The sequence below is a fragment of the Papaver somniferum genome, chromosome 1, assembly GCF_003573695.1.
Source record: "Papaver somniferum cultivar HN1 chromosome 1, ASM357369v1, whole genome shotgun sequence".
Classification (NCBI taxonomy): Eukaryota; Viridiplantae; Streptophyta; class Magnoliopsida; order Ranunculales; family Papaveraceae; genus Papaver; species Papaver somniferum.
This window is the reverse complement of record NC_039358.1, coordinates 230847444-230866548: the sequence shown is the minus strand read 5'-3', so window position 1 is coordinate 230866548 and position 19105 is coordinate 230847444. Positions and strand designations below refer to the sequence as shown.

Sequence of the window (19105 nt, the reverse complement as noted above, 5' to 3'; positions counted from 1 at the left end):
TTGAATTTTTCTCAATTAAAGCGTGTATTCATGGGATCGAACGAAACCGTGAATTTACCAATTGGGAAATCGGGACCGGTCTTTATCTTTCCTAACTTAACGAAGCTTCATTTTATAATATAGTACAAAGAAATAGGCAGAAAGGTATACATAGTTGGGGTACAACCCTTACCATAACGACACATCTCGATAATAAGTGTTTGTAGTAATTATATAACGTGACATTTTGTGGTTTCTTTTATTTTTCTGATATTTCATGGACTTTAACCGAGTTTAGTTTATTTTATTAATAAGACAATCGACCACAACTTCTAATTTATAATGTTACCCATTTTGTAGCGATACAAAATTAACATAGCCTATTGCTACTCACTAACTGTTGCCACCACTACAAAACCATATATAATACCATTTATTTCTCCACCACAATCGTCACCTACCTCTCGCTGACCATTTGTCATACTTCTAATTTTAAATCACAAACATGATGAGTAAAATTATGACTAAACAAACTTAGGTCGTTAATTAATTTATTCCATTATTTTATTGTTATATACTCTGTTGTGTTGCAATTAATTTTATTTTAACGGTTAGAACCATAATTTGTACAATCGAGTGCTAAATGTAGCAAGGGTACTTTTTAGGTGATCCGGCGATTATGATCATTTTTTTTAAATGGTATGGTATCATCCTAAAAATATGATATTTGTTTTTATCAATCGTGATGACCTACTACATATTTCACGATACAATGCTGCTTGTGTTGTAAATATACAGAACTAATAATGTTCACGACTATTCACCAACATCAACATCATAAAACCACTCATCGGCATTATTTTTTCCACCACCACTGATATTATCGTGTTTAGGTGATCCGGCGGTTATGATCATTTTTTTTAAATGGTATGTTATCATTCTAAAAATATGACATTTGTTTTTATCAATCGTGATGACCAACTACATCTTTCACGATACAATGTTGCTTGTGTTGTAAATATATAGAACTAATAATGTCCACGACATCACCATCATAAAACTACCCATCGACATTATTTTATCCACCACCACTGATATTATCGCCTCCACCACCACCGCTTCTACCAGCCACTACTTCTTCCACTATTAACCACTAATTTCTATTGATATGGTAATTTTTATTAATTTCTATTAATGATGAAAATTTAATAAATTATTCATTATGAGATATCAATGAGACACTAATTAATAAAACACTCATAATGATTAATTTTAATTAGAGCAAACCACAACCATGAATTTAACTTTCCCCAGAATACATCCTGGGCGCTCTTTATCTAGGCTAAATTGTCCAAACTATGCTTTATATTCTTGATGATAAGCCGGACTTCAAATTTAATTACCTGTAAAAATCTTTCGTTCAACCTAACCAAATTATATGATACATTCGACAACAATAACTTGTCCTATTCTTTCGTTCAGTCCAACAAATTCTTTGACATTCAACAAAATCATTGACTTAGAAATTAAAGGAATTCCTAAACACCCTTTTACATTCACTCGAGCAGTTTAATACTTGATAGAATTCCTAAGTTTTAGAGGATACATTTATCTGTTTAGAAATTAAATAGATAGAATACAAGTAAACTAACAGATGTGAAACTCAAATAACAGTCTTTGCCTTCTCTTGCGTCCTGTTTTTCTCTCAAATCTGCAGCGCTTATAAGGTCTAGGGTCTAGACTGCGCTTATGCACCTGAACAAGGTCCTGGTTGTGAGCACCTTCTGCAAAGAAAGCAGCTACCATAGTCCGATCTGTAAGGCAAATAATTGGAATGATCACATTTTACTTTCCGCTACAAGCTATCAAATGAAAAACTACCACTGAAGACCCATCATGCAAATGCCAGAGGTACAACATGTGGAAGGTAGGCGTTCAGTTTTACGAAAGATATTTTCCATGGCCTTCAGCATGGAGGATTATAACTACTAAAGCATTGAGACAGTGGTACTTTTATACCAAAGAAAAGCATACCTGTACGACAATGTTGTGCATTAAGCGTTTGTCGTCTTTGCTAGGGACGGAAGCCGTCTTCAAGGTTTTTGTTAACTCGAATAGCCTATATGAAATCTGCAAATAAGCAAGTAAAAGACAGATCAATACTCTCTCCACTACATAATGAATTATCTACTTATTTGAAGTTGAGCATTGGATAGTCTGGGATTAAAGACAGCAGCAATTGTTTAGGCTTTCCATCTGGTACGCCAGATCTGCATCTGAGCAAGAAAAGTTCACTACTAGAAGAAAGTTAAGTTAAAAAGAAGGCATGTCACCTCAAGATCCTAAGATACCCACACAATTTTAGTGATTCACAGAAATATTTGATTAGGTTGAGCTTACCTTAGCCAGATATGGATCTGCGTGATTTAGGTCTTCAATGTAATCTTCCCAAGCCATCTGAAAAGGTATAACAAATTCGGAGATTTCATACTAGCCAAAGACAAAGTACATATGAGGGAAGATATATTAATGCCCGGTAAACTGGATATCATGTTAAACTACTTCTAAACCACAAAAGATGAACATCGAAGCATTATCAACAAACCACTTACGCAAATAAGGTCAAGGAGTAGCACCGAAAATGCTGAGTGACATTTCGCAGACTAATATAAACACTGATCCAATAAAAACTGTAGTTGTAGGAAATCCCACAAAACACCCCATGTACTAATTTCTAGATCTAATCATTTAAGTCTTCTAATTATCAATATAAGTGATGGAAATATAAATAGACACGGGATTTACGTGGTTCGATCAATGTGATCTACATCCACGGAGTTAGGTTTCACTATAATTGTAGAAATTACATATGGATTACAATTGAGACTCCATTAATGAGTATTTGAAGCTCTAGGTTGAAGAAGAAGATGATAAAGAAATAATAATGATCTATCCTTTCTCTCTCCTGCCTTTCTCTTTATATATGCATTTACATAGTGGATAACAGCTCATATGTAATGGGGTACAACTAAGAAAGGCATTTATTTCGGATTTAGTTTGCGATGTTCTCGCACACCCATATTGATAACCTCGCATGATAATGAACCATGCGATACTTTGCCCCTACAAAAACCAAAGGGGGAAAAGAAATTAGCTATATGGAATTTGTATATATCAAGTGGATGAAAAGTCAGTCAAAGTATTAAATGCGTACGTTATTGGAATCCATGACTTGTATGTAATTTTATCCAGCTTGTATATATACTCGATCCACAGATACCCAACCTGAAGTTTTGTAGGACTTTTGCCAGACACTGGAAATTATGGTATGAAATCTTGTAAAAATAAATATATGACAGTTTTGCACATCACCGTTAAGGAAACAAACACCACAGCCAATTTAATAGATATTCTACGTCTGAATTCAGACTCTTCCAGCTTCTCCATCCACTTCTCAACCTAATCAGTATAGCTAACAATTTAGCAATGGTATAAACTTAGTCAAGCACAGAAGCGCTATAAAGCAAGAAATGCCAGAAGATATATGCCATCTCAAGAACAAAGATGCATGTATATCATCTTACTGTTGGGTGATAGTAGGCATAAATCATTCCAATAATCCATATGTAACGATCAAGCCCTGAGCGGAACTGCCATTCATGCAAGAGGGAAAATCGTCCTTTTGCATGCGACGGGTCGGTGTAACCTGTAGATTTATCCGGATTCAGCATTAATCCATTTGGGGAAGGGAGGGTTATTCCCATTTCTTTATTTTTCCTTCTAATATACATATTGATAATTGGTTACTGAAAAATAGAGCTTCAGCATGTGACTCACCAAGAAGAAATGTAAATGGGCTCCATATCAATTAAAATGAACCGTAATATTGGGCATACCAAAATCTTGTAAGGCATACTGATTGAAGACAAAAAAGGTTGTGAAATAGCTAAATCAGATAACCCCTTAACCCAAAAAAATTTTAATGGCAAATCTGCCCTTTACTTATTAGTGTTATTAATCTTGATTAGTGATTAAATATTTTGTTTAGCGATTAAAATAATTTTCAGAATTATAAGAGTTGTTTAGATGAAAAATTTGGGGAAAAAAAATCAAAGTTTTGGTTTGGTTAAGAAGGAGAGAAAGAGAAGGAGAAAGTGAGAAAATTCTAATTCTTGATTCAATGGAGGATGAGGAGTGTCATATATCATCTAAAAAACCTAGGAAAATACACATCAACTACAACAATGATTCCCAAATTGTTGATTTCCTAGATTACGAGAATGATTCAATGGAGGATGAAAAGGTTCGGCTTACATTTATGAGCCGAACCGATCCCTTTATGAATAGTTCGGCTAGCTGAAATTGTTTAGGTATGCGCCGAACATTTGCTAGACACTAGTTCGGCTTGTATAAAATTTTCCTAGAAAGCCGAACCTATTCCTGAGAGTTCTGGAATAAAAAATGTTAATGGTTCGGCTTATACAATGAAAATCGTATCAGCCGAACTGTTCATCTACACTTTCAGGCTGAAAATTTGAAGAACCGTTCGGCTCAAAAACAACAACATTATGCGCCGAACCTAGGTTCGGCTCACAACGCAACTAAATTATGCGCCGAACCTAGGTTCGACTCACAACTCACCTAAATTATGCGCCGAACCTTGATCTGAAACCTGGATATTGACAACTAATGAACAGTTCGGCAAGCTGAAAGTGTTATTATTATGAGCCGAACCAACTAGTTCGGCTTGTTTAAAAATATCATAAAGCCGAACCTAGTCCTGTGTGATCTGGAAGAAAAATTATGTGAGGTTCGGCTCATAGATGTAAGCCGAACTGTTCATCAATGGGTTGGTTCGGCTCATAGATGTAAGACGAACCTATTCCTGAGAGTTCAGGAATAAAAAATGTTAATGGTTCATCTTATATAATGAAAATCGTATATTTTAACCCATTAAAATCAAGTAGATTTTATCTTCATCTTCAAGAGAATGAAAATACGAAGATAACGCAAAAAGAATGAGGCCATTCCGACATTGGACGAAGAAGTTATGATCAAAACAAGATCGAAAGAATTCAGTCTACAGCGGGAAGTTCGGTTGATAACTCATCAACACGAGTCAGCTGAACCTAAAGCCTATAAATCAATATTTTCGAAGTGTTTAAGGGTATATAGGTCATTCATACCCATTAGACACCCCTTATCAATACACCCTGGTTAGGAAAATGACTTTGTATGCCTATAAAGTTTTTGGTATGTCCAATATTATGGTTCATTCAAATACTCCAGGGACCTCCCAGACCAAAATAACAACCATCTTTAGTGCCATCACCGATCCAATCTCATTGTATTTATATAGGATACCGAGGGCATGCCCAAAACACAAAAGTGTTAAAGAAAATTACAGAAATTGTAGCTTCAATGTACGGGGATAAAGGGATTTCAACATCCTTGGCACCAATTGAATCCATTCTGCAGATGAAGGTCTAATCATCTTCTCCTAAGAATCCATCAAGCTTATCATTGTGCAGGTGATATCTTCCATTACCATCAAGCTATCACCTGATTTCAGACTCAATCAAGCCCTTCCGACTGCGGCATAGACACAAAATTGACCATTCCCTTTACTTCTTAGCCTGAACTGCAAACAACCATGACAACCCATTAGCTCAAACATTGTAGCTTCAATTACCAATAACAATTATCTACATCATAGCTGTATCTCCTTCAGCTCTAGTCTGCAGCAAGTACAACCTCAACCACAAACCAAACCATCACATAACATGTCCTCTAGTGTATTAATCAGATTGAAATTTCGAAAAAATAAATAAATTACCTTCTTAATCTTTCCACCAGGAAGCCTTTTTACTTCTTCTGTACCTTTTGAACTCCCTTCTACAATAAACCCCCAATAATAAAACCAATCAATCTCAAAATCAACAAAAAACCAATAACCCAAAACAAAAAGCCAACATGAGCCAACAACCTTTTTACTTCTTGATCTGAAACCAGCCAATTTTTATATTCTTGAGTAAGCGCATGGAAGTGACTGCAGCTGTTGGCTCATGTTACAAGTACGCATAGATGATTGTGGTCGTGAAGCTGTTGTAGGTAGAGTTGCAGTAAAAGAGATGGAGGATGGTGTTGTATGGTGGTGGTTTGAATTGTTGGTTGAACACTGATAGTGTGGTGGATATGTGAGTCTGCTTACCGGGTTTGCAATTGAAGATGTGCTAATGCAATAAAGAGACATGAAGCGCGACAGGCTGGTATGTGATTTTGATATGTTGTTTTATATTAATGAATCTGTGGTGCAGTGGTAGCACAACTGATTATATGTCAGAAGATGTGTGTTCGAGTCACACTAGGTTCCCTCATTTGTGTACAAATTTTCTTTTTGGAGACAACTTGTGCTAGTTGCCTTCATGTCTGAAGACAACTTGTGCTAGTGGCCTCCATATTTGGAGACAACTTGAGATAGTTGCCTCAGATTCAGAGACAACTTGAGTTAGTTGTCTCCATTTGTTTTAGCAACTTGTTCATGTACCCTATTTTATCGGAGACAACTTCTGCTACTTGTCTCCACTTTCGAACCCACTTGAGCTAGTTGCCTCAGATTTGGAGACAACTTCAACAAGTTAACTCCACATGGTGGTGGTGTCGATGACGGCGACGATGGAGGAAAATAGTGGTGGTTGGCGGTGGTGGTTGTCGGAGGTGGAGGAAAGTGGTGGTGGACGGCGGCGTTGGTGGTTGTTGGCGGTGGTGGTTGGTGGTGGTGGGCGCCGGTGGAGAAAAGTGGTGGTGGTTAGCGGTGGTGGTGGACAGTGTGGTGGTCAGTAGAGGTTTTTTTTTTGAATAGTGGTACCGGTTTTGTATATACACTATCCAAAAAGAGGGTTTTTAGTAATGTATTAAGCTTAGGAGTATAATTTAAGTTAAAAAATGTATTTTTCAGTGAGTCTCATAATAGGGGTATATAGATGATGTTCCCATCTTTATTTGTCTAGTCTCTTGGAAAATCTTGACTTTCTACTAATTGTGCAATTTGTTCAAAACAAAACTTTTCATGGTCTTCTGCCGCATTGGAAACGAATGATATTCTATCCCTACCCAACAAAAATTTCTGATTCTATCCCAAGTGAAAAGTATTCAATTATGCCGGCATAGATTTATTATATATACAATGTCAACTGCTCAATTGATATTTGGGGATATTGGAAATCGGCAAGGTTAAATATGAATAGCATGCTGATTGCCGTGAGCTATTCCAATTTTAACCATGACAACTATACAAGAAAAAATTGAGTTTCCATATTAATAATATCATTGTTCTTCAAAATAAAAAATATATTAATGCAAAGTGTTTTTATTCCCGAGATAATTTGTCAATATATTCATATTTGGGTTTTGTTATCTCGTGCATCCATGCACAAGATAAGAGTCAATCATTGGCATGGGAAAGCGTAAAAAATTATAAATTATTAGAGAGAGAATGATTCTTTGCATTTGGGAATGCAAAATTCATGAATTTTTGAACTTCTCTCTCTGCAAATGCTTTCTCCAATGCAAAGAATCATTCTCTCTAATATTTTATAACTTTTTACACTTTCTCATGCCAATGACTGAGTCTATCTTGTGCATGCACAAGATAACAAAAACCTTCATATTTTTAAGGGATTTCGTGTTGTGACTTTTTTGTTCATTTAGTTAGGCAGTGACTAAATGCAACCCATGTTTGGGTTAAATACAATCATATCTCCAAAAGTCATTTTTTTGTAACCCGATATAACTTTGGTAATCAATGTTGACTTTCTTCGTTATCAAACTATCTTCTCCAGTGGTTACGGTTATCACCATCATTATTATTAATGAAGTACACAAAATCAATTTTTTTCCATCAAATTAGGTTTTGGATTGAAAATTAACTTTGATTCTTTTCGTTTACATAACAATTATCTTTCCTTTTTTTTTCTAATGAGAGAGGGAAATTTTTCATAAATTTATATGGGAAGAAAAGATCAATCATCAAACACTACAACAAAAAGTGTTATAGATAACACACTAGACATCACAATGTATGAGCATTTGTGGTCTTTTAAGGGCTAAACCTTAAAGATCATTAGTATTATAGTGTTGGTGATCTTAGATATAGAGACCTCCCTATACATCTCATAGGTTTTAACAAGTGTGATCTTAAAACTGGACATTTGACCACTTTCAACACTAGTTTGTGATTAAAAATCCGTCCATTTAAAACACAATTAGGGTGAGCCTGGCTCGATCTCGCGACCTTCAGGTTTTTACGGGCCCAACATCTAAACAAAACAAATTCTCGAACTCCCATTTCAATTCTCTCTCTCTCTCTCTCTCGTTCTAAACTTAGTTTCTCTCACTCTCTGTCTCTCTCTCTCTCTCTCTCTCTCTGAAGAAACTCATCTCTCTGGGAAAATCTTGAAAGACTCTTATCGTCAATTTCATCTGGATTCAGGTACGATTCTCCATGTTTCCTCGACTGTTTGGATTAGATTCATGTGCGATGCGATTTGATTCAACATTGAAGTTAAGATCTGATTCTAGGGTTTCCTTTTTAGTTTGAATTTAGCTTTGTTTGATTTAAAACTTTTACTCGCATGTTTGATTCTGATTTAGGTTGGTTAGTTTTTCAATTTTAGTTGGTAGATTGGTTAGTTCATACAGATCGATTTGATCTTTGGAGTTGAGTTATTGTGAAATTTTGAGTTAGTTTGATAATTCGTTGATTTGAAATGTTGACTGGTGGTTATCTTAATCAATTTTGATCTGTGAAGCAGAAACGAAACTCAAATTCCTCATAATTTTGTTGTCCTGCTAACATACAGCCTTTATTCACATTAAGCATATGGAAATACACCTGTTGATGATGGATTTACAACTTTTGAATATCTAATACTCTTAGATATGATTAAACAATATACACGGAATAATAATTTACACGAAATTTCGATTACACAGCCAATGATTTCCATTTCTAAAGAGCAGACAAAAGTTAGTTTGAATTTGTTAGATTGATGATTATGAACAATATAATTGGCAGAAATATTGATCTGTGATCATGCAGCTGATTACTGAAATACATGTGTGCATTGTATTACATTTACTTTGAAATTACGCGCATAACAGGAGAATGTTAAGTATTTACAGGGCATAAAACTAGGGGAAAATTTTGTTGCTGATCCAGACATTGCAAATGAGGTTAGAACCATCTGATCCTCACTTCATTGCTTGTGAAATGTGAAACCTGAAACTGTACTTCTAGTATCTAACTTCTCATGATGGGGTTTGTGCAGTTAAGAATGCAAACATGCTGGTTTTTGTGACTTCACATCAGTTCATGGAAGGTATATGCAAGAAACTTGAGGGGAAAATAAAGGAAGAGGGTGTTTAGGCTATATCACTTATCAAAGGTAGTATAAAGCGAAGGACCATGCATGATTTCTAGCCTCATATCTGAAAAATTTGGAGTGAACTGTTGTGTTCTCATGGGAGTAAACATCGCCAATGAGGTAAATACAGAAACCAAAAGAGTCGATACAGTTTGCTTTCTCATAAGTGGAAGACATAAAATGTGTTATTCTTTTAATGTCTTTCCTGAACTGGATTTGGTTTGGACAATGTAGATAACTATGGAGAAGTTTAGCGAAGCAACAGTTGGATACAGAGAGGATAAAGAGGTTGCAGAGAGATGGGTTAAGCTATTTGGTTCTCCCCATTTCCAAGTATCTGCTGTGAGTATCTCATATTTGCTTTAAACCATCATCTTGGCAAAGCTTTGATTGCAACCATCTTCCACCACTTTGAATGTTCATGGGTATTTGTGAAGACATTGAGTTAATTATACTCTGGATCGCTTATAATCCTTCTAATGTTTTGAAGATATGTTGAAAATTGTGATTTTTTTTTTAAATTGTGATAATTATACTCTGGATTGTTTTTGAAGATATGCTAAATTATTCTCCGGTGATTGTCTGAACCTTTGTTGTCTTACATTGTGGCAGTGTCTATCCAAAGCTTTGGCAGAGGATGAGCTTGTGTACCCCAGGATTCAGTTAAGCTCTAGGAACCTTATAAAGATGGCCAGATCTCTCTTGATAACTTTAAAATGGTACATTGATGCTTTACTCTGTTGTTTGAAATAAAAATTCTGATCTTTGACTCCACATATGGTTTTACCAGCCTACTATACTGATTTGTGAGGTACAGGTGGGTAGTGAAATAGTACTTAAGAACTGAAATCTATTAAGCATTTTTGTCTATAAATTTTTAATCACTGTAATTAAACTATCTAGGCTCTTTTTAGACACACAACTGATGCATTGAAGGAGTGAGGGTTGCAGAAATTTTGAATTCGGTGAGTCATCTCTTGATACCAAATCTATCTATAGTTGCCTGGGATATTGAAAAAAGTCCCCTTTAGAAGTGTTTGCCTTATAGTTTTGCAGTTACGAAGATGTCTTTCCAAAGCATGTTAATAATATCTAATCGTCTGTGTCTAGTTGAACAATTTGTTTCTTGTCTATGCGAAAACCTGTTTCGTATTTGAATTGATACTTTTCAAGTGTTAGAGAATTCAGCCTTAGTTTAGACTGACAAGTTTCAGTTGGTGCAGGGAAGTGCTAAAACACTTCTAAAATCAGCGCTCCATGGAGCGGCTAGAAAAGGAAAAATGCGGTACGAAGGTCTTTGCAGGATTGACAAAAAGGTTAGGAGCCACTTCGATGATAAAATTATCGTCATCATTCTTTTTATAAAGCATTACCTTATATGGGGACATACCTCATTTGGGTGTACAATTATGATGTACTCTGTTTAACTTAAACTTGTCTCAACTATCGATGAATAAGTTTGATGATTTCTTCCCCCGTTAGATTTACTGTACAATCAAAGCAGTTTGCACCTTTGCAAGGCGTACACAGTTCTTGTGATTTCATCATTTCAGAACCTCAATACCCTAATTTTCTTAAGTTACTTACCTACTGTTTTATAATCTCAACTTATCCTTTTATCTAATTACTTGCAGACTGTCTGGGTCCTGGTAGCTTTCAAATTTTTTAAAGGCGAAGAGGAAATATTCCTTGGAGGAGAGGCGGAGGGATATCAAGTTGCATGGGCTAAAAATTTTGCGATACAAGGAAGAAAGGCCAAAATTTTTATGAAGCGTTAAAGGTACATAGACTTCCTTTTGTCTACAATATATTTGATGATTAGCTTGGATTAGAATATCACCAGATATGTGATGAGGTTGAGGGTTCTTAGGCCAACTAGTTCAAGAAATTAACCATGTACATGATGCATCAGTCTAACCTTAAGACTTCATTAAATAGGTTAGGAAGTAGGGAAGTGTGTTATGGCTTTCGCAGTTTTGCACAGTGTTACTGTGGCTATAAAACTTAAGATGAGGGTATCTCAATTCCTGCACAAAATGACACACTAATGCAGCATGTTGACAGAACCTGAGAAGAAAGAAATAGGAGTAAAAGAAAATGGAAGGATAAGAAAATTTGAAATGGGTGTAGAAGTTTATGGAAACAGAGGACAAACCAGAGTAAATTCAGGGTAGAAAAAAGAAAAACATGAGAGGGGTGGAAAATAAGGTGTGATATATTGAGAATTCTACTGCATACTTCGATAAATGTGTATTATGTAACCTTCTTTTGATGTGGCCTCTAACTGCAGGAACTTGGGACTGACATGAACCTATACGCTTTGGTGTTTGGCGAATCTGTTCTGAATGATGCAGTATGAGATTTTAACTTTGGCTGATGACTGAGATTTCCACTTTTGGAACGGAATTTGCAACTTGAAATTGCGTTTACAGTTTACAGTAGACTCGGCTTACTTTGTACAGATTGTTCAGTATATATTTTGATCTGATGTTGTAAGACTCTACAGAAATGTGTAATTTGGTTTGTAATGAATTTGATTCAGACATGGAATAAATTTAATTCAGACATTGTCTCCTTTGTATATCAGTTTTTGGATTTGAGTTACAGGTGCAAAAATGGTATGGGATCACACTTTGGGTTACTGTTTGTAGGGTAAACTTGGGTTGAAAACTTAAGAGGAAAGATCACAAATTTTAAAACCTTGTCTTTAAATCTCAACTTTTCAAAACTTTATGTTCTTCGCATAAGATAGGATCACACTTTTCATTGCAGGAGAGTTGTTATCTATAGATCACCCTTTAGATTATACTGGCAAAGATCACAAACAATCAGTATTTAGATCACATTTTTTAAGAATGATCAATGTATGTTTTTGTTGTAGTGAAATCTTAGATGGAGATGGTTAAACGTTTATATACATAAAATAAGGGGAAAATTTGTTTTTAAAACGTAAAGAGATGAAAGGGGTGAAGCACCATCATCGTCATCATGAACTACATAGCGATTCAAAATTTCTTTGTGCCTTGATTTTCTAAAAAGAAAATGATCTTTAGGAGATAAACTTTGGATTTTCTAGATTTATTTTTCTGTTGGGCAAGTAACAATTAAACAATTACTAGTTGATGATATTGGATTCCATTTTTTTTTTCTCGCTGTGTTTTGTTCCACACAATCATCACCATTAGTTCATCGTCTCTCAGCCAGTTTGGTACCTTTCGGTTTTATCCACTACGGGAAAAACATCGATTAACTACACCATAAAAGAGTTGTCATATGATATACGACGACGGATATCTATGGGTTGCACAGGGGGTGTAGAAAGTCCTCAATTCTTTACAACTCGTCTATGTTAGTTGTAAACATGGTTGTCGTTCCATTGTATACCATGCTCGGATCAGTTGTGAATATAACTCCTACACTATGCTTGTTGGGGTTGCAGAAAATTATTTGACAACTATGGGAAGAGTCATTCGTCATTACTTTGACAACTATGGTTTGAGTTGTATGTCATTTCTTTGATAACCATGGTTGGAGTTGTATTGTCATCTCATTGGCAACTTATGCTTTAGTGGTAATGTCATTTCTTTGACAACCATGGTTGGAGTTGTATTATCATCTCATTGGCAACTTCTGCTTTAATTGTAAGTCAGTTCTTTGACAACTATGGTTTGAGCTGTATGTCACTTCTTTGACAACTATGGGAAGAGTTGTATGTCATTTCTTTGACCACTCTAATTCTGTGTTGTGGTACATATTTGATTTGAAAAAAAAAAAAAATTCTGAGAATGTAAATACAAAATTAAATTTGTAATACTTTAACAACCATGTATTTGAAAACAAGATCAGGTTTCCAATTATAATCACTATTGTTTGTTACTACAGAAGATCAGTTTTACAGAACTTCATAGGATTACAGAACATGGAAGCACCATAAACAAAGAAAACTGTTATCGACTCCAGTAAAAGCATCTAAAAGTGATTTTGTCAAAAAACCAACCCACTTGACTACATAGTTAAATATACAGAACAGGTGAATTACCTTTACTGGGACGTTCCATGGACCAGTTTCTAATGTAGAAGTTAAGATTTTGTTCCAGCCACATATGATGATGATCTGTCCAATTGGTTTACCAAGTTCTGCATTGAATAGTACTTAGCCGAGAGATCTTGCAGTTTTCTTTACAAGCCGACAAAACGAGGGCCTGACTGGCAAACCAAACACGCGAATCTGGGAAGACTCAACCAATGCCCTCTTGTGGTGAAAAGACTGGAATTGCTCTTGTGAATGGTTCCCACGATGCTGTTAGGCTTGCAGGTTTGCTTGAAAACTTCATTAAGAAATTTTTCCAGTGTTATGGATATGGGAACACTGAGACTGAGGTTATCATCTCCAAAACCAAGATGATAGAACTGAAATATGCTGCCTGTGGTTTTGTTTCTGATGTTGACATGAGGGACAAGCTCACAGCTTCCATAGTGAAGAATCCTCCTGAGAAGAAGAACGGATAAGGCAATGCGGAGGGCTGAGAAAGAAAGGCTAAAAGAAGGCAAGGCTGCTGATGACAATGTTGCACATGAGGAGGAAGATGATGATGTTCGGTGGGCTACTGATACATCATTGGAAGCAGCTCGAAAACGTATACAAGAAAAATTGAGTGTTGTCACAGCTGACATGGTTATGCTTACCACAACTGATGCTGGGAAGGAAAAGCCTAAACCTGCCGCAAACAAAGTGGTTGCTGCAGCTACTAATGGTCCGGCTGTTGCGCACATCAGATAATGAACCTGAACCAAAAGTATACAATCAATGATAAAGAAATAGAAACAAGGTACATAACAAATTGATTATAAAAAAACTGGTCCTTACATTGTTGCAACTAACCAACATAAAATTTTCCAAATAATTGTAACGGATTAAAATAAAGAGAACAAAGCCAATAAGTTGAATGTTTTTCACCTGAAGTTGGTTTGAAATCACCTGAAGAAAAAGAAAACTGCACCAGATGCCCCATAATCTTCACAGCTTCTCAATCAAGTCCCAACTAGGACGTCCCAAAATACGATTCTGCAGATCAAAGCAGCAGTAGACACTTTAGCCTGCCATCGAACCATGGCCGTAACACCAGCAAAAGCATGACGAAAACCTCATGAAATCGAACCCCGCTGCTGAGAATACACATCCAATTCAAACCCCTGTAAAACAATCCACCAACTTCCTCCTATCTCACCAGCTCCATCTTCTTCTTCTATCCCTCTAATACAGACCCATACTTCAATCAATTCGTTAACATACTAAATATTCAAACAACGCAGATTAAAAACCCTAGCAATGGAAATCACACAATAAACCAAGCCCACATTCTAGAGACGAGCAGAAGCACAATTTTCTGAAGTACAATCTTCATCGTTCAGATGAAGATCAATTCTGGTATCATTACAGATTCAATCATTCGATGATAACAAAAGAGTTGACCTTAATCTAAATAATAAAGAAATCATCCACTGTGAACAAAATATATAAGAGATTTTGTTCACAAACGAAAACTCAATAGAAACTGAATCGAACACAAAAGAAATAAGAAATCAACAAAACATATAAGAGATCGAATGGAACCCTAGGCCATTGAATGAAAAATATATAGTTCCCTCAGATGTTCTGGATAAACAAAAGATTCACTTCATTGAGACTGAAAGGAATCTCAGAATTAGCATGGTAGTTAATCATCACTGGGAACTCAACAATTTCAAATCCTGATAAGAACCCTAATCTCTAAACACATTGAATAACAAAAAACCTAAACAAAACTCAACACAGCAACATCAACCTCCATCAACACAACTCTGCTGCTCCATGCTGGCACTTCAGTGGACAGTGTTGCTCCATAATCATCAGTTACATCTTCTTGAGCACCAGTTCTCAGCTCAAGCCTGTAATTCATACATCAACCCATAATTCATTCTTTGAATAAAATGAATTTCAAATAAAAGTAAAACGAAAACGAAAATTGATGAAATTGGATAAAAAAAACATCTAATAGAGAAAGATGCAAACCGGTATAAAAACTAAATAAAACGAACCCACCCAAACCCAGAGAGATTTAAGTAAACAGATGAGTATCAACTGTAAATTTCTCAAGGAATACAGGGTAAATTACTAATTACCTTATATCGATCCCCAAAGGAGAAATTGCAGGAGAGATCGTCCGCAGTCTTACCATGTTAATTACCTTCCCCTGTAACAAAATCTCGATTCTTATCTTGATTCCAGGCGTAAAAATCAAAACCCTAATTCTTTGATTCTCCATCTAAAAACATTTCCACAACTAAAATTAAACAATACCCTTTTATTTCTTCATCAATTAATACTCGATTTACGAATCGATTTCATCCAATTCAAAAGTCAGATTCAAAACCCTAACTGCTTCTCTCTGTTCATCACGAATCTATAACTATCCCTAGTAGTTCTCTTCCATGGTTCACAGCAGCACCATCACTTCAACATGTACATACCCACATCAATTGATTCTCTCAAACCGAATCTTAATCTCATCTCTCAAACCCTTCAAGTCATCACATCAGAAAGAGAATGGACTAGAAAAGAGGAGGAAATGGAGGAAATGATTTTCTCCATCTGTTTATGTCTTTCTTCTTTGGATCCATAGATTTAATGGAGTTTTTTTTTTCATATAAGAGATAGGGTTTTCTTCTGTTTCAGAGACACAAAAGATAAGAGATGAAAGGAAAGAGAGTGAAGGGAAGTGAGAGAAAAAAAAAAAAGCTTTGAATTATGTCAAAGAATTTGGACGGTAAAAGATCTGATTTGAGAGTGTCATGCCGATTGTTAAAAAATCTTGACGGCTGAAATTGTATTTAGGATGCTCATACGGATTGAGAAGTATGTGTGTTTTTCTTTGTGCTAATACGTATTCATGTATTCGGTTTGATTATCAACCTTAGACACGAAAAAAATTGCAGGAAAAATATAAATAAATTTAGGACATTGTTATCGACATTCTGATATAAAAAAATCCAAAAATTATATAAGAATGAATCGGGAAAATGAATTCGATAATTGGTGTGTCTCTTTGTGCTTTTGGTTTGAATTTCGATTAGTCACATAGGTCAGGAAGTAATTTCGACCAGTCATACATGTCATGAAGTAGCTTTACCTAACATGATACATCATCGAAATCGAAAAATATAAATCTTAGTGTCGATTTCAACTTAAAATGTGGTATAACGGCAAAAAAAACAATGAATCATGAAGTTGTGGGTGGGTTTTAACATCAAACTTATCATGATACATCATAGAAATCGATAAATATGAAGCTCAGTGTCGGTTCGAACTTCAAACGTGGTATAACGGATACGAACTATGAACCATGAAGCTCTGGGTGGGTTTTGACTTCAAAATTAGCAAGATATATATTCGAAATCGATAAATATAAAGCTCAGTGTCGATTCAATTTCAAATGTGGTAAATGCCATATAAACTATGAATCAAGAAGCTCCAGGAGGGTTCTGACTTTAAACTTAGCAGGATGCATTATCGAACTCGATAAATATGAAGCTTAGTGTTGGTTCAAACTTCAAATGTGGTATTACGACAAACAAACTAAGAAGCTTGGAAACTTTATAAGAACGATGAACCCAACCATATAGAGGTCAGATTCCTTCGTTATCCTATCTGAAACCCTGAACAAACCCATTTTCGGCGACTTCAAGGCATGAACCTGGCTCCGAGATCGGAAACCTGGAAGGGAGTGGACTACTATAAGTCGGAAACTTCGTAAGAACGATGAACCCAACCATATAGAGGTCATTCCTTCGTAATCCTATCTGAAACCCTAAACATGCCCATTTCTGGCGACTTTGAGGCATGAATCTGGCTCCGAGATCGAAAACCTGGACGGTAGTGGACTACTATAAGTCGAAAACTTCGTAAAAACGATGAATCCAACCATATAGAGGTCATATTCCTTTGTAATCCTATTTGAAACCCTAAACAAGCCAATTTCTAGCGACTTCGAGGCATAAACCTGGCTCCGAGATCGAAAACCTGGACGAGAGTGGAGTACTATAAGTCGGAAACTTCGTAAGATGATGAACCCAACCATATACAAGAGGTCAGATTCCTTCATAATCATATCTGAAACCCTGAACATGCACATTTCTGGCGACTACGAGGCATAAACCTGGCTCCGAGATCGAAAGCCTAGATAGGAGTGGACTACTATAAGTCGGAAACTTCATAAGAACGATGAACCCAACCATATAGAGGTCAGATCCCTTCGTAATCCTATCTGAAACCCTGAACATGCCCATTTCTAGCGACTTTGAGGCACGAACCTGTCTCCGAGATTGAAAACATGGACGGGAGGGGACTACTATAAGTCGGAAACTTCGTAAGAACGATGAACCCAACCATATAGAGGTCATATTCCTTCGTAATTCTATCTGAAACCCTGAACATGCCCATTTCTGGCGACTTCGAGGCATGAACCTGGCTCCGAGATCGAAAACCTGGACGGGAGTGGACTACTATAAGTCGAAAACTTCGTAATAATGATGAACCTAACCATATAGAGGTCATTCCTTCGTAATCTTATCTGAAACCCTAAACATGCCTATTTCTGGCGAATTTGAGGCATGAATCTGGCTCCGAGATCGAAAACCTGGACGGTAGTGGACTACTATAAGTCGAAAACTTCGTAAAAACGATGAATCCAACCATATAGAGGTCATATTCCTTTGTAATCCTATTTGAAACCCTAAACAAGCCAATTTCTAGCGACTTCGAGGCATAAACCTGGCTCCGAGATCGAAAACCTGGACGAGAGTGGAGTACTATAAGTCGGAAACTTCGTAAGATGATGAACCCAACCATATACAAGAGGTCAGATTCCTTCATAATCATATCTGAAACCCTGAACATGCACATTTCTGGCGACTACGAGGCATGAACCTGGCTCCGAGATCGAAAGCCTAGATGGGAGTGGACTACTATAAGTCGGAAACTTCATAAGAACGAAGAACCCAACCATATAGAGGTCAGATCCCTTCGTAATCCTATCTGAAACCCTGAACATGCCCATTTCTAGCGACTTTGAGGCACGAACCTGGCTCCGAGATTGAAAACATGGACGGGAGGGGACTACTATAAGTCGGAAACTTCGTAAGAACGATGAACCCAACCATATAGAGGTCATATTCCTTCGTAATTCTATCTGAAACCCTGAACATGCCCATTTCTGGCGACTTCGAGGCATGAACCTGGCTCCGAGATCGAAAACCTGGACGGGAGTGGACTACTATAAGTCGAAAACTTCGTAATAATGATGAACCTAACCATATAGAGGTCAGACTCCTTCGTAATCCTATCTGAAACCCTGAACAGGCCCGTTCTGGCGACTTCGAGGCATGAACCTGGCTTCGATATCGAAAACCTGGACGGGATTGTGAGTAATGATGACAAAAAAAAATTAGCATAAGCGGACGACAACTCTTTTAAAGATTGTGAATAATGATGACAAAAAAATTTAGTTAAAGTGAAAAAATTTAGCAGAAGTGAACGACAACTCTTACAAAGCTTGTGAATAATGATGAAATTTTTTTTTTAGTAGAAGTGAACGACAACTCTTATAAAGATTGTGAATAATGATGACAAATTTTTTTAGCAGAAGTGAACGACAACTCTTATA

General features: G+C 36.3%; 2 long non-coding RNA genes, 1 other non-coding gene and 1 pseudogene across 11 annotated transcripts; 1 reads left to right on the top strand and 3 right to left on the bottom strand.

Annotated features, from left to right (window-relative positions):
- Positions 1-1526: 1526 nt before the first annotated feature.
- On the bottom strand, positions 1527-5374 carry LOC113272024 (annotated as a pseudogene).
- Positions 5375-8315: 2941 nt separating this feature from the next.
- LOC113318674 lies at positions 8316-11967 on the top strand. 6 transcript variants are annotated; one of them, XR_003344757.1, is made up of 9 exons: positions 8317-8470; positions 9163-9213; positions 9309-9524; positions 9639-9746; positions 10017-10123; positions 10319-10369; positions 10628-10720; positions 11039-11184; positions 11695-11967. It is a non-coding gene; the product is annotated as an uncharacterized LOC113318674 (long non-coding RNA). The 6 variants fall into 6 exon arrangements; XR_003344754.1 differs by having other exon boundaries at positions 10308-10369; XR_003344758.1 differs by having other exon boundaries at positions 10308-10369; positions 10619-10720.
- Positions 11968-13233: 1266 nt separating this feature from the next.
- LOC113318660 lies at positions 13234-16154 on the bottom strand. Of its 4 annotated transcripts, none has more exons than XR_003344752.1 (3): positions 15567-16154; positions 14091-15332; positions 13234-13893 (listed from the first exon to the last, which is right to left on the bottom strand). It is a non-coding gene; the product is annotated as an uncharacterized LOC113318660 (long non-coding RNA). The 4 variants fall into 4 exon arrangements; XR_003344751.1 differs by having other exon boundaries at positions 13234-14189; positions 14362-15332; XR_003344753.1 differs by having other exon boundaries at positions 13234-14189; positions 14383-15332.
- On the bottom strand, positions 15045-15139 carry LOC113342366. Its single transcript, XR_003356625.1, has one exon. It is a non-coding gene; the product is annotated as a small nucleolar RNA snoR53Y (small nucleolar RNA).
- Positions 16155-19105: the final 2951 nt, after the last annotated feature.